The sequence below is a fragment of the Globicephala melas genome, chromosome 9, assembly GCF_963455315.2.
Source record: "Globicephala melas chromosome 9, mGloMel1.2, whole genome shotgun sequence".
NCBI lineage: Eukaryota > Metazoa > Chordata > Mammalia > Artiodactyla > Delphinidae > Globicephala > Globicephala melas.
Genome location: NC_083322.1, coordinates 18,099,607 through 18,116,532, shown reverse-complemented (window position 1 = coordinate 18,116,532; position 16,926 = coordinate 18,099,607).

Genomic DNA, 16,926 nt, shown 5'->3' with positions numbered 1-16,926 from the left:
CTGGTTGACAGCTGGAGTCAAGAGGGGACTGCCCAACCCAACCACAGCTGTAGTTCTGGTGATGAGGCCACTGATAGAACCACATTGAGGCAGTGAGTGACTGGGAGGGAAAAAACACCCTGGCATCTCTCTCCTCCCACAATCTGGTCTACTGCTGGTGCCTCCCACTGGTCAGAGTGTGACACAGTTCACAGAGGCCAGCGTCCCAGTACAAAGAACAGAGCAGAGGAGAACAGAGAATGGATCTGGGGAGGATCAAAGAATAACCAGAATAGATGTTTATTAACACCTGCCCCAGTTTCCTCTGGAAAGAAAACATGGGTGGGGAAGGGAGGATGAGAAAGGTGTTATGTTTACAAGGATACCGGTTACAGAAAGCGTACAAAGTCTTTCATTGTGAATTGATGAGCAAAGAGATGGGGAATTAGAAAATCTGGGACTGGACTAGTAGGTATCTTTGCACTGCACTATGTTGACTCAAGGATTTCTTTGAAAGTATCATGACACAAACCTGTGGCACTAGGAGTTTTTTTCTTCTTCTTCTTCATATAAACCATAGAGTATATTTAATTCAATTAAACATGAAATTAGAATAAGGTTCAGTCCTTATCAGGTAGCAATTACACTGTTAAAAAAAAAACCAGTGAAATTAATATTAAATTACCTGGAAGACAATTATTTGAAGCGGGCTACGGAACTAAGCTTCAGGCCTGAATCTCTGGATTTGGGATTGGGATTGAAGAAGAAATATTTTAATGGCTGGAAAGTAAAATTTATCTTGGTGCTAGCATCTTGGGCCATGGGACCCTGATGTTGTTTCAATTTTGTGATACTCTTACGATTCTTGACCTATAAAAATATTAAGTGGAGCTGTTTACCAAACTTAACTCATGGCACATCCATAAACCTAAACTTGCCAGAATATTTTAGCTGTCATTGTATTCATGTTTTTGAAGGAAGAATGTGTGGAGGGCAAAGAATGCTGAGGACTCCTGGGTCCACACATACACACATGCCTGTACATACACCAGCGTCAGCCATCTCTCTTCCTTCAGCAAAGCTATCCTCACTTTCCATTTTTGTTTCCAAAAATGGGCAAAGGTGAGTAAAACCAAAACATCAATACTTTAAGAATGTCTTTTATTATACACAGAAGTATCTTAATATGCTGAGTATCTTAATATGCTGAGAAATAATATACATTATACGAATTTGCTTTGAGAAAGCAAGTAGCTAACTATCCATCTGAACTCAAATATGTGGGACAGACTTCCTTAGTTTGGGGATTATTCTTTAAACTCGATCTTTACCTGAGAAGAATTCTCTAACAATAATACTTCAGGGATAACACCAGGTAAACTAGAAGCGAATTCTAGGTCTTTAGGATTGCTGGATGTGAAGTGAAGCATTTAAACTGTTAGAAGATTTATTAACAGTATGTTCATTATTTATTTATTTGGCTGTGTTGGGTCTTCGTTGCTGCGCGTGGGCTTTCGCTAGTTGCGGCAAGCGGGGGCTACTCTTTCATTGCGGTGCGTGGGCTTCTCATTGCGGTGGCTTCTCTTGCTGCAGAGCACGGGCTCTAGGGCACGTGGGCTTCAGTAGTTATGGCTCACGGGCTGTAGAGTGCAGGCTCAGTAGTTGTGGCGCACGGGCTTAGTTGCTACGTGGCATGTGGAGTCTTCCCAGACCAGGGCTCGAACCCGTGTCTCCTGAATTGGCAGGCAGATTCTTTTTTTTTTTTTTTTTTTTTGCGGTACGCGGGCCTCTCACTGCTGTGGCCTCTCCCGTTGCGGAGCACAGGCTCCAGACACGCAGGCTCAGCGGCCATGGCTCATGGGCCCAGCCGCTCCGTGGCATGTGGGATCTTCCCGGACCGGGGCACGAACCCGTGTCCCCTGCATCAGCAGGCGGACTCTCAACCACTGCGCCACCAGGGAAGCCCGGCAGGCAGATTCTTAATCACTGCGTCACCAGGGAAGTCCCAATATGTTCATTCTAATATTATTTTATTAGTTTGCTTGATATTAAACTAGCCTAGAATAGGTTTCTCCAGAACAGACCCTGAGACTAGGATTGAGGCTAGTTTATTTGGAAGATGATCTCCAGAAGCATTGGTAGGGGAGGGGACAGTGAGCCAGGGAAGGGAAGGTAGCCTGAGGAGGATGCATTCACAAGTATGTTACTACCATGGGGAACTGGGGCTCATTTCCATTGTGCAACCCTGGGAGGTGGTGGAGAGCACACCTGAGAATTGTCCCACCCCAAGGATAAGAAAGATGGAGAATTTAGCTACTAACTCCCATCTGTCATGGGAGCTGTTCCCAAGGATGTTAACTCCCTGGCACTTCCAGTCAGCCTGGCACCCAGCATGCTCCTGTGGTCAGAGAAGCTCTCAGGCTAAGGGATGCAGGTACTGGCAATAGAAAGCTATCAGTGTACAGGAATCAGTATCCTGTACAGTACAGGAATACTGAGTGCCAAGGGGATATGAGTGGTGCCAAAAGTATCTACTTCAGAGGCATAACTGATTATAAACACATTATTTAAGCTTCCTGTTAATGGGAGGAAACCAGAAGGCCAGAGCAACCAAGGGTGGCAAGATAAGGAAAGCATAAACTGTAATCTTTGTGATAGCAGCCCTACTTTCTTCCCACACAGATCATTGCATGCCTCTCCTCAACCCCCAGGCAGTCACTGAAGGTCAGGCTAAGAGAGGCTTGAGAAAATTTCTGCTTGTCTTCATAGAAGACATTGGAAACAGGTCAGAGGAGGAGCTTTACAGAGCACAGCCAGCAAGACAATGCAGTCCCTTTCTCGTCAATGGGAACTTGGTGCCTATATTCCAAGAAAATAATATTTCTTTCTCATGCTGTAAATTTTTTTATACATCTTTACTGGAGTATAATTGCTCTACTATGTTGTGTTAGTTTTTGCTGTACAACAAAGTGAATCAGCTATATGCATACATATATCCCCATATCCCCTCTCTCTTGAGCCTCCCTCCCACCCTCCCTATCCCAAAGGATATATTGGGGTATATATCCCACCCCTCTAGGTCATCACAAAGCACCAAGCTGGAGGAATCAGGCTCCCTGACTTCAGACGATACTACAAAGCTCCAGTAATCAAGACAGTATGGTACTGGCACAAAAACAGAAATATAAATGAATGGAACAGCATAGAAAGCCCAGAGATAAACCCACACACATATGGTCACCTTATTTTTGATAAAGGAGGCAAGAATAAACAATGGAGAAAAGACAGCCTCTTCAATAAGTGGTGCTGGGAAAACTGGACAGCTACATGTAAAAGAGTGAAATTAGAACACTCCCTAACACCATACACAAAAATAAACTCAAAATGGATTTGAGACCTAAATGTAAGGCCAGACACTATCAAACTCTTAGAGGAAAACATAGGCAGAACACTCTATGACGTAAATCACAGCAAAATCCTTTTTGACCCACCTCCTAGAGAAATGGAAATAAAAACAAAAATAAACAAATGGGACCCAATGAAACTTAAAAGCTTTTGCACAGCAAAAGAAAACATAAGAGGAAAAGACAACCATCAGAATGGGAGAAAATATATGCAAATGAAGCAACTGACATAGGATTAATCTCCAAATTTACAAGCAGCTCATGCAGCTCAATGTCAAAAAACCGAACAACCCAATCCAAAAATGGGCAGAAGACCTAAACAGACATTTCTCCAAAGAAGATACACAGATTGCCAACAAACACATGAAGGAATGCTCAACATCACTAACCATTAGAGAAATGCAAATCAAAACTACAATGAGGTATCACCTCACACCAGTCAGAATGGCCATCATCAAAAAATCTACAAACTGTAAATGCTGGAGAGGGTGTGGAGAAAAGGGAGCCCTCTTGCACTGTTGGTGGGAATGTAAATTGATACAGCCACTATGGAGAACAGTATGGAGCTTCCTTAAAAAACTAAAAATAGAACTACCATATGATCCAGCAATCCCACTTCTGGGCATATACCCTGAGTAAACCATTATTCAAAAAGAATCATGTACCACAATGTTCACTGCACCTCTATTTACAATAGCCAGGATGTGGAAGCAACCTAAGTGTCCATCGACAGATAAATGGATAAAGAAGATGTGGCACATATATACAATGCAATATTACTCAGCCATAAAAAGAAACGAAATTGAGTTATTTGTAGTGAGGTGGATGGACCTAGAGTCTGTCATACAGAGTGAAGCAAGTCAGAAAGAGAAAAACAAATACCGTATGCTAATGCATATATATGGAATCTAAAAAAAAAAAATGGTTATGGAAGGGTAAGCTGTGACAAAGTGAGAGAGTGGCATGGATATATAAACACTACCAAACATAAAATAGGTAGCTAGTGGGAAGCAGCCGCATAGCACAGGGAGATCAGATCGGTGCTTTGTGACCACCTAGAGGGGTGGGATAGGGAGGGTGGGTGGGAGGGAGGGAGATGCAACAGGGAAGAGATATGGGAACATATGTATATATATAACTGATTCACTTTGTTATAAAGCAGAAACTAACCATTGTAAGGCAATTATACTCCAATAAAGATGTAAAAAAAAATGGTTATGAAGAACTTAGGGGCAGGACAGGAATAAAGATGCAGATGTAGAGAATGGACTTGAGGACACAGGGAGGGGGAAGGGTAAGCTGGGACGAAGTGAGAGAGTAGCATTGACATATATACACTACCAAATGTAAAATAGATAGCTAGTGGGAAGCAGCCGCATAGCACAGGGAGATCAGCTCGGTGCTTTGTGACCACCTAGAGGGGTGGGATAGGGAGGGTGGGAGGAAGATGCAAGAGGGAGGAGACATGGGGATATGTGTATATGTATAGCTGATTCACTTTGTTATAAAGCAGAAACTAGCACACCATTGTAAAGCAATTATACTCCAATAAAGATGTTTAAAAAATATGCTTAATATATCATCATTTTCTATTTTAAAACAGATTACTGCCAATGCCATGGTTGGTTCCTAAGAGTTTACATTAAATTTCCTTCATCTCAATGCAATGCATTTGTGTGTATATGTGTAAGTGTGTGAAGTCAGGGGTTTCTGTAGACTTAGAGCGAGTTACAGATTTCTGTTTTAGGAAAAAGTTTACAGATAAGGGAGCTGAAACCAGGAGAAATGAAGTGACTTGTCCAAGGTAACAAGGTGTAAGACCACCACTCAGGGGCTTCCCTGGTGGCGCAGTGGTTGAGAATCTGCCTGCCAATGCAGGGGACACGGGTTCGAGCCCTGGTCTGGGAGGATCCCACATGCCGCGGAGCAACTGGGCCCGTGAGCCACAACTACTGAGCCTACGCGTCTGGAGCCTGTGCTCCGCAACAAGAGAGGCCGCGACAGTGAGAGGTCCATGCACCACGATGAAGAGTGGCCTCCGCTTGCCACAACTAGAGAAAGCCCTTGCACAGAAACGAAGACCCAACACAGCAAAAATTAATTAATTAATAAACTCCTACCCCCAACATCTTCTTAAAAAAAAAAAAAAAAAAAGGCCACCACTCAGACCTGATTTCCTCAAATTGAAGTAGACTATTTGGCAATGTGCATGGATATGAAATGCTTTCCATTAGCTACATCCATACTGAATAACTCAAAATAACTTTATCTTGGCAATTCACTGAATACTACACAAATACACAACTGTTCAAAAGGTTCCCAGTGCACTAGTAGAAATATTTTGCCCCATGGAGATTCCAATACTTTAACAGGGTGATATCTTCAAAAGATTTTGAAAAATACTGCCAATTCACCACTTGCAGATGCTTGTGGATACAGTTATTAGAGTCCATATTGAACTGCTCAAGACCCTTTCTTCTCTTTATTTTCTCTTCTTACCCATATCTTTACTTGGGTGTCACCACATGCTCTTTACACTAGTTTTTTCAAGTGGTGGGTTATAATCCGTTTAGTGGGTCATGAAATCAACTTAAATGGGACACAATCAGCATTTTAAAAAATGAAATTAATTAGATTAGAAAATATCAGCGTATAACACAGCAAGCATTATTTTATGAAATTTTTGTTTCAGTCATATACGTATGTGTGTGCACTGGGTGGCAATTTTCTAACTGTGGATTACAGTCAAAAGCACTTGAAAGTCAATGGCTCTCAGAGGGTCTCATAAGGACTTTAAAATGCTTTAACTCTGATTACCCCTTTCTCAACTCACATGTTGTGTTGGGTACTATTTTTATAGTAACACAAATAATCATTTATCACAATATACAATGCCTGGATTTACCCACGTTTGCTAATTACATCTGTGAACTTTTTTTATTACAGTAAAACTCACATAAAATTCACAGTTTTAACCATTTCACAGTGTACAATTCAGTGGCATTTAGTACATTCACAATGATGTGCAACCATCATCACTATCTGGTTCCAGAACATTTTCACTACCCCAAAAGGAAAATCCACGCCAGTTAAGCAGTTACTCTCCATTCCTTCCTCTCCCCAGCCTCTGGCAACCAGTAACCTGCTGTCTATGGATTTGCCTACTCTGGACATTTCAAATGGAATCATACAGTATGTGACCTTTTGTGTCTGCCTTCTTTCACTTAGCATGTGTTTGATTCATCCATATTGCAGCAAGCATCAGTACTTAATTCATTTTTTGTGAATAATATTTTATTGTATGGATACACCAGATCTATTTATCCATCATCCATTGATGGACATTTGGGTTGTTTTTACCTTTTGACTATTATGAATAATGTTGCTATGAACATTTGTGTCCAATTATCTGTTTGAATAGCTGTCTTCAGTTTTGGGGGTTATATACCTAGGAGTGGAATTGCTGGGTCATATGGTAATTCTTCGTTTAACTTTTTGAAGAACTACCAAACATTTTTCCACAGTGGCTGCACCATTTAAAATTTCCACCAGTAATGTACAAGGGTTCCAATGTATCCACATCCTCACCAATACTTGTTTTTTTTTTAAATTTTTATTGGAGTCTAGTTGATTTACAACGTTGTGTTAGTTTCAGGTGTACAACAAAGTGAATCAGTTATATATATACATATATCCACCCTTTTTAAGATTCTTTTCCCATATAGGTCATTACAGAGTATTAAGTAGAGTTTCCTGTGATATACAGTAGGTCCTTATTAGTTATCTATTTTATATATAGTAGTGTGTGTATGTCAATCCCAATCTCCCAATTTAACCCTCCCCGCTTTCCCCCTGATAACCATAAGTTTGTTTTCTATATCTGTGATGTTTATTTATTTATTTTTGGCTGCTTTGGGTCTTTGTTGCTGCACGCGGGCTTCTTCTAGTTGCAGCTAGCAGGGGCTACTCTTCATTGTGGTGCACGGGCTTCTAATCGCGGTGCCTTCTCTTGTTGCAGAGCACAGACTCTAGGCGTGCAGACTTCAGCAGCTGCAGCACGCGGGCTCAGTAGTTGTGGCATGTGGGTCCTAGAGTGTGCGGGCTTCAGTAGTTGCAGTGCATGGGCTCAGTAGTTGCAGCACATGGGCTCACTAGTTGCAGCACACGGGCTCACTAGTTGCAACACACGGGCTCGAGGGCTCAGTAGCTGTGGCGCATGGGCTTAGTTGCTCCGCAGCATGTAGGATCTTCCTGGACCAGGGATCACACCTGTGCCTCCTGCATTGGCAGGTGGATTCTTAACCACTGTGCCACCAGGGGAGTCCCTGTGATATTTATTTTTATTTAAAAAATAATCATAGCCATTCTACTGGGCATGAAGTGGTATCTCATTGCAGTTTTGATTTGCATTTCCCTAATGACCAATGATGCTGAATATCTTTTCATGTGCTTGTAGGCCATTTGTACATCCTCTTTAGAAAAATATCTATTCAACTCATTTGCTCACTTTTTGATTGTCTTTTTGTTGTTGAGTTGTACAAGTTCTTTATAAATTCTGGATACTAGACACATCATTTATATAATTTGCAAATAATAGCTCCCACTCTGTGGTTGCCTTTTCACTTTCTTGATAATGTCCTTTGATGCACAAAAATTTTTAATTTTGATGAAGTCCAGTATATTTTCTCTTTTGTTGCTTGTGCGCTTGGTGTCATATCTAAGAAACCATTGCCAACTCCAAGATTATGAAGATTTACCCCTATGTTTTCTTCCAAAGGTGTTATGGTTTTAACTCTCACATTTAGGTCTTTGATCCATTTTGAGTTAATTTTTGTATGTGGTGTAAGATAAGGGTCCAACTTCATTCTTTTGCATGTGGGTATCCTGAACTTGATTTTAGAATCATTTTTCTTCTTTCTAAAGTGCATTCTTTTAAAAGTTCCTTTAGGGAAGGTTTCTTGGAGGTAAATTCAATCTATGTCAGTCTATGTCTTTGTTTCCCTTGTCCTTGAAAAAAGGTTTTGCTAAGCCTACAAATCTAGGTTGATGGTTATTTTCTCTTCAGAACTTTGAAGCTATCATTCTCCTGTGTTGTGGATTCCATAGCTGCTATTGAGAAACCTGATATCTACTTGTTGTCCTTTGTAAATTATCTACCTTTCTCCTCTGCCTGTTTTTAAGATCTTCTCTGTCTTTGATATTCTTTGGTTTTACTAAAATATATCTGGGTATGACTTTCTTTTTATGTATCTATTCTGTCTTGGACTCTATCTGTGGATTCATGTCCTTTCATCAGTTTTGGGAAATTCTCAGCCTTTGTGTCTACAAATATTGCCTTTTTTTTTTTCTGTTTTCTCCTTCTGGAACTCCAATTAGATGTGCTATATTTTCTCATTGTATCTTCCATGTAGCTGACCTCTCTTTCAAATTTACTGCCTTGTCTCTATGCATTATAGTCTGAGCATTTCCTTCAGACTTAATTCTCTCTTCACCTGCATATATTCTGCTGTTTACTTCATCCACTGAGTTATTAATTTCAATAATTATATTTTATTTATAAAGGTTCTAATTTATTTTTTTGAAATATGCCTTTTTTTGAATTTTATTTTATTTATTTTTTTATACAGCAGGTTATTAGTTATCCATTTTATACATATTAGTGTACGTGTGTCAATCCCAATCTCCCAATTCAACCCACCACCATCCCCCCCGCCCCCCGCCACTTTCCCCCGTTGGTGTCCATACATTTGTTCTCTACATCTGTGTCTCTATTTCTCCACTTTGCAGAAATCCCAAGGCTTAATTTTCTAATCCCAGTGCTGGTATTGACATTTTTCCCTCAAGGCAATCCTAGCCTTTCCATTTGTTTAAACTGCTCATCATTCCAAATTTAGTTGTTTTCATTTTCCATTTTTGGCACGTGGGGATACCACTTATTTCTTGTATGTCAGTGATGTATTAAAACTATGTTTGAAATTTATCCAGGTTCTAGTCATCTCGTAGTGGGAGAGTCATTCTGTCTAGTCCATCATAATCTTAGCTGTGAAAAGCATTAGAAAAATTTTAATCTATATCAGTTGAAGGTTGTAACTTTGGAAGAAAAAAGAAGTGAGAAACAAATAATAAGCCATGTAGATGTGCTGAATAACAGGATTTGGTTTCTTGGACCATGACTGTATCATGTGTCTTTTTCTAGAAAGAGAGACAGCAGAACAGATGAAGAAAAGTTAGTTATAAATGGGGCTAAAATGGCTTGAACCAAATTCACCCTAAAGAGCAAAAAAGAAAAATGTCATCTTATAACTGACTACTTAAAATAAGTCACATTTTCATGAGATGATATTCTTCTTGAGAATAAAGACTATATTTCTCCCATACTACTCAGGGCCCCAACATAGGATACGTACTTATGTACTCTGTGGGATCCAAGACTGCTATATTAAAAAGATCTTTAAAGGTTATGTAGTTTAACATCTTAAATTTACAGACAAATAACTTGGATAACACTTTTAAGCAATTTATCCTGAGGTCACACAGCTAGTATAGCAGATCGTGGGAGTAGACCCCAAATCTCCTGACTCCAGGCCACGCGTGTGTATTACACCACACTATATCATTGAATTGAGTCAATGTGAATTGTTCAAGTGTGTGGCACTGCATACCAAAAAGAAGGGGGAAAATCCTCTCTTTGAACTAGTTGTTTTTCTTCTTTTCCTTTTACAGAACTGATGACTTCATACATAACCTTGTTTGCTGAAAGAAGCACATATTTTCTATGAATATAAACACTCTATTGTATATTTTAAAAAACAGTTTGCACCGTAAGGGCAAATTTTTAAAAAATTTTTTTGGTAATCGTTCAACTCCTAATCTCAGTGGTTAAGGATACTGCCCAGGAGTAAGCAAGAAATAGAACTTCAGTTAGAGATCAGGAAAGAGCTGATTTGTGCATAAGAATCAAGGTGTCTCAGACAGAGACATAAATAGCAAAGAGGTGAAGAGGGAAAGAAAGAGCTGTACATGTGTGAGGCGGTCAGGCTGGGACCTAAAATTCTAAAAGATGGATATGCTTAGCAGATTTGGGGGAAGTTCTGAAGAGGTGAAGACTCAGTGTACACTGTCTTTGTCTATTTTCTACCTCCCTTCATGGTGAGGCTGAGTAGAACTGAACTGGAGTTTCCTTAGTGATTCTTTAGTAAAAGGCTGCCACATGGTCGAGGGTTTGCTTGTAGCACTATGAACTCTCATTTGACCATTAGGTACTCACTTGTTTTACACAATACTAGGAATCCAAGAGAACATGTACAGGGCATCTTAATTTCCTTCCCCAGTAACAGAAATGAGCTATGGAGGCAGGGTAGGGAGGATGTATAGGATAGATGCAGCTGGGCTGAGTAGAGCAAGGACCCATGAAGGACAGGTGTATGTATATATAGGTGAGGAGAGCTAGAGATGTAAGTAACATAATGACAACTCTGGAAGTCCAAGAATAGACATAAGACTTTCCCACAGCTCACAGCCAGGATTAGTAACAGATCATCTAGAAAGAAACTACCCCTGTTTTACTACTTAAATAGTCCCATTGGGCCACTGATGGACATAGCAGGGAATGATAAAAGATGGGGCAGATACACATAGAGAGGGTGTGGTCAGAGTGGATATGGGGGGACTAGTCAGGAGGTAACTGCAGCCAAAGTGAAATGATACCATCTTGAATAACAAAAGGGTTGTAAGTACAGTCAAAAGGATATCTGAATGTTCTAAGAGAACACTACATAAAATTTTGGTGCCGTAAACTTGAAAGAAATGTCTGATTACATAGGAAACACAAATTACAAAAACTGACTTAAGAAGAAAAAGGAAACCTTAGTAGACTGGGTTGCACCAGGGGTGAGAGGTGGGATTGAAAGGGTCAAAAGTATGTAAAAATGTCTACCCTCTAAAAAGTTCCAAGCTAGAATGATTAATCAAAAGAATGCTATCAAACACTCAGGGGACTTCCCTAGTGGTCCACTGGCTAAGACTCTGCACTCCCAATGCAGGGGGCCCGGGTTCTATCCCTGGTCGGGGAACTAGATCCCACATGCCTTAACTAAAAGATCCCATATTCCGCAACTAAGACCCGACACAGCCAAATAAATTAATTTTTTTTAAAAAAAGAAAAAACATTCAGAGTGCAGATAATATCTATGATATTCACATTATTCCAAAGCATCAGAAAAGAAGGCATTTTCCCAATTCATCTTACAAGGTTAGAATAACCTCAGGACCAAAATCTTCCCAAGAATCATTCAAAACTGTAGAACAGCCTCTTAAAAATTATAAACTAAAAATTATAAATAAAATATATAACAACTGATTCTAATGGCATATTTGTAAACCACAGTGTGCCCAAATATGTTTTACTTCAGAAATTAAAAGATAAATACTAGAATATCTATAAAGTGATCAACCAATGAATTTTATTAATAGAATAGAAGATTAAAAAGAGCAGAAGGTCAGGAGCCAGTCATTATAGCAGAAATCAGAGGCTGAAGAAGCAGCCAGGGGGTCCAGTCAAAACAGGTGAAAAGGGTTATTCCAAGCAAACAACAGGGACAGTGAGAAAACTAAAGTATACGGGTTGAGTCGGTAAATTAGACATTTGGTGATCTTTCCTGTTGTTTTTTCTTTTTCCCTTAGGGGTCCTTCAACTACAACAGGAAGATCCTTCCTAGCACAAATAATTCAAGCTGTTTAGTATTCCCCATGAGGCTCCCATTGGTGTGCTACCAGTACAGATGGAATTAAAAAAAAAAATAGTAATATCTAATAAAATCACAGATTTCTTTGTGAAGTTGGCTGGTGATGAGAAGTCACATTAGCCCAGAGATTATACCCATGAGATGTTAAGATCTCTAAGGAGAACTCAGTAGATCAACAGACATTTGGGTTAGATGTCGAGAGTGGGCTTTGGCTACAGGTGGCCCCGAGGAGGAAATCTGCCCTCGTCACTCACTCGGTGACCTTGAGTCGTTTACTTCAACTCTCGAGTCTATATTCCCATCTGTAAAATGGAGATAACGTGACATATCTCTCAGGGTTGTTATGAGAATTAAATGAGATAATGAAAATGAATAAGTTAGAACAAAGTCTGGCCCGTAGTAAGGCACAGTAGCCCTTATCTTACATTGATTATTATTGTATTTGTTGAAACTGAGGCCAATCGCCAACCCCTTCATCACACATGCTTTCTCCTCTGACCACCGGAGAGCACATCAACATTGCCCTTCCCAAGTGAGAAATGCCCTTAAGTTCTGCAGCCTGAGACCTCAGGAATGCTCTGGTTAAGCCACTCTTCGTGAATTTTGTCAGAAGAGCAAACCAACCTTCTTGAAAGGCATAAGCAAAGTGTCTGCTTTCCTCCTGATATGTTAGTTCAGCAAGGAGTGGGCAGGATATAAGTTAGTGATTGAATATAAAATTATATATAAATATCGAGATACACTAGGTTTCTGGCATTAGGAAGCAAGGTAATTTGAGGTATTAACTTTCTTTTCCTTTTATATTTTAGAATAGTACTTCTTTGAAGTACTATTCTATACATACTTTCATTTTTTCCTGAAAATAACACTGTGAAGTACACAGGACAAAGTACATTTTACCTGTTTAACTGGTGTGAAAATTGAGGCTCTGGAAAGTTTAGTGACTCATTCAAAGCCAAAGAGATATTTGGTGTCAGAATTTGAACTGCCACCCAGATCTTAAGACATCATGTACAGGAATGCTCTTTTGTTTCTTTCTTTCCCTCCCTCCATCCTTCCCTTTTTATTTCCTTCCCTCCCTTCTTTTCTTCCTTTCTTCTTTTCTCTTCTTTCCCTTCCCCCAGCTCCTCCCCCTTTTTCTTCATCATGCAATATTTCACATATATATATGTCTGATCTAAATAAAATGAATGCCCATTAACCCACCATTCAGCTTAAAAAATATACTACCAACACTTCTGAAGCCCCATGCATTCCACCCCCTACTGTAATCACTATCCTGGATTTTGTAGTTATCGTTACCTTTTCTTTCCAGTTTTATCATGTTATCACTTATGTTTCCCTACAAATATCGATATTGCTTTATTCTGCATATTGATGAACTTTCTGTAAATGGAATCATACTGTCTGTATTCTTTTTGGCTAATATGCATCTGAGATTCAATCCTGTTGATGTGTATAACTGTAGCTCATTTTCACTGCTTTAGAATATTCCATTGTATGAATATACTGCACTTTATTCATCTGTTCTCCTACTGATGGGCGTTTGGGTTGTTTTCAGTTATGTGTTATTCTAAACAAAACTGCATACAACTCCAGTTGCACATGTGCAAGAGTTCTTCCAGTGAAATTATTGACTCATGGAATGTACCTACCTACGTTTTAGTGGCTAATGCCAAATTGTTTTCCAAACTGATTGTACCAATTCCCATAAGCATATGAATTCCAATTAGTCCCCATTTTCATCAACCTGGAATTGTGAGAAATCTTAGCCCATTTCACACCTTGTGCTCAGATCTTGGATTCTAAACACCACTCTCTAATAAAAGGAACCAGAGTTCCTTGGGGAAATAGTTGATTCCAGGGCCAAGGCAGGTAATATATAAGATGAGACTAGAACATCTTTTGCCAGAAAGTAAGAACATGCTCCAAAAACAAAACAAAACACAGGGGCAAAGTAACTCCTAAGTGCCAGAGCTGGAACAATTTGAGCAGCAAAACATATAATTATAGTATTAGATTATAATCCATAAATAAATGAGTCCACACTGATAAAAATAATAAATGAAATAAATAAATGGTAGAGATGGGACAACTCTTCCTTACGGTAGAACTTGAATTAATAAATGTAAAAGGAAAGAGAAAAATATAAAATCACCATGAAATACCACAATAATAACTGTTGTAGCCAAATTGCATCAATAGATGATAAAACTAGTGGGTAAAAGTTTGAGGAGAAATAAAGTTTCATGACTTCAAAAGATCTCCCCCAACATACTTATTAATTACAAAGGGAAAGATGTAATTTTATGGTGGAGAAACTTGGCAGAAACCACGTTAACCAAGTGATCAGGGTTAATACCACCAATAATAAAATATATCAACATCATGAACCCTGTGATATGATGCAGTGAAGAGAACACAATATTTCATGGTATTCTCACCTAAACTGCAGAACTGAGTTCAATCATGAAAAAACATTAGGCAAACTCAAATTGAGAGACATTTGGCAAAATCATCTACACTCTTCAAGAATATCAAGGTCATGAAGGACAAGGAAAGACTGAGGAGCTATTGCAGACCTCAGGGCACCAAGGATAACTAACAACTAAATGCAATGTGAGATCCTAGATAAGATGCTGGAATAGAAAAGGGACATTAGTGGGAAATTAGTGGCAAAATTTGTATAAGGTCTTCAGTTTAGCTAGTAGTACTGTACCAATGTTAATTTCCTGATTCTGACGATTGTAGTATGCTTATGTCAGATGTTAACATTAGGGGAAGCTGGGTGAAGGATACATGAAACTCTGTACTATTCCAGCAACTTTTCTATCAGTCTAAATTTAGTTCGACATAAATTTTTCACCAGTCCAAAGTTGTAAAATTGGTAACTAAGTATGGAAAGAAATAGGTGTCATAAAGGTAGGAAGTAGAATATCAGCTGTATGCATGATAAAGTTGTTGGATAATGTGGCTCAAGTATGAGGCAACAATAAGCTTCTTAATACCATCCCCAGACCTAGACAGACTGACTATCCACCCAGACAGGCAGCACTAGACCCTGAGGTCTATCGGGCAAAGGCAGTGGCTTTACAAATAAGATCATTCATGCACTTTCTCTCTGAAACAAGCCAATTGCAGGAATCTGTCCACATGTGTCTGTTTCTAAAGCCAGTGTTCTTAAGAAAAAAAAAAAAAAAAAGTTTGAGATATAATTTATATACCATAAAAGTTACCCATTTTTAGCATATAATCCAAATGAGTTTCAGCGAGTTTAATACAATTGTGCAACTATCACCACATCCAGTTTTGGATTCTTGCTGGAAGTCTACTCATTTCTTAACATTGCTCAGACTTTACCTCTTCCATTATGTATCTATAATTCTCACATCCCTGCCAACTCTTCTCACCCCCAGCCCCTCCCCACACACACTTAAGAACTCCCCCTCCCCCATCCAACCAAAACACCCTGTGAGTCCTCAATGATTGCACTTGCACATGTATTTGTTGGACCGTGATTCATAGTTCATGAGTTGGTTTTGCTCTTACTGGGCCATGCTCCTGGAGGATAAAGATCATGTTTCATGTATCTTAATATCTCTTGCTCCTGGCACAGCTTATGGTAGGCATTAATAATATTGTTAATTCTCTTCCTTCATTCAATGAATAATTAGTTACTTTTTGGATTGATTTGCTGGTTGGGACCAGACCTGTGCATTTCTGAAGGTTTTACTTATTTTCTCCTTCTTCCTTTTCCTTTTTTTGTCCTTCTTTGTCACCCATTTTAGAGAAGGTAGAGAAGCAACAAAGCATAAAGAAATATATGTGTTTAGGCAAAGAGGAATATATATATATATAAAGCAACAGTTACCAGTTTTGGATAAAAAATGAAATATTTACCATAATATTTTGTTAAAAGTTGGTCCGTTATTAATATTTTGCCTAATATAACTGACTTTGAATCTGAGAACATAGGTTTTTTCCTAATGGTCCTAAAAATAATTTTCAACAGTAGGGAAGTTTTAGCAAGCTATAGCTGCTTGGCCTTTATATAATTGCTTAAAGTTTCGAAGGTGAAGAAATGTAGGTCATTTGGCATTGCAGTTCTCTGCTCCAGCTGTCACTGAATAATCATGGATCACAACAACCAGAGTTTCAGCCCATCATCTCTCCAAGAACCATCAAGTGTTAGAGCCTCTGCCATTACTCGTAAGTCTAATAACAGTCTACAGAACACCACGTATGAGAATAGCCTTTCTTGCTAATTTTTATATCCTGTGGCTACTGACAGGAGACTTACCTGTTCCTCTTATCTGACCTCACAGAGAGATGATGGCAGAGACTAGTTAGGAGACTCAACTGGCATAAAGAGACCAACACTCCAGTGGCCGGAAGTCACTGATGGTTATCAAACTGGTAACAAATTCTGTACTCTCATTATTCTTTACTTGAAAACTCACTAATAAGTGAAGGCAGTCAAACTATTTTCTAAATTTATTTAATAAGGATTCTGTACAGATTTAAATGGGGAATATAAAGAACTTTGTCTCATTCAAGCTGGAGTAACAGTCTACAGGTAAAGTAGCTTCTCTCTTCTAGGTACAAAATAGTACCTAGAAGTAGCTAGAAATGACAGATCTCAAAGCTACCATAGAACATTCTGGTAAAAAAATTCTGGGACCTCAGGTAGCCTCCAAAATGTTTATTATACATGGAAAAGATATTTTATATGACAGGGCTTAGTTTAGAAGCTGAAAATGATTTCATCTGTAAACAGATTATCTTTTGTCCGCTATTGT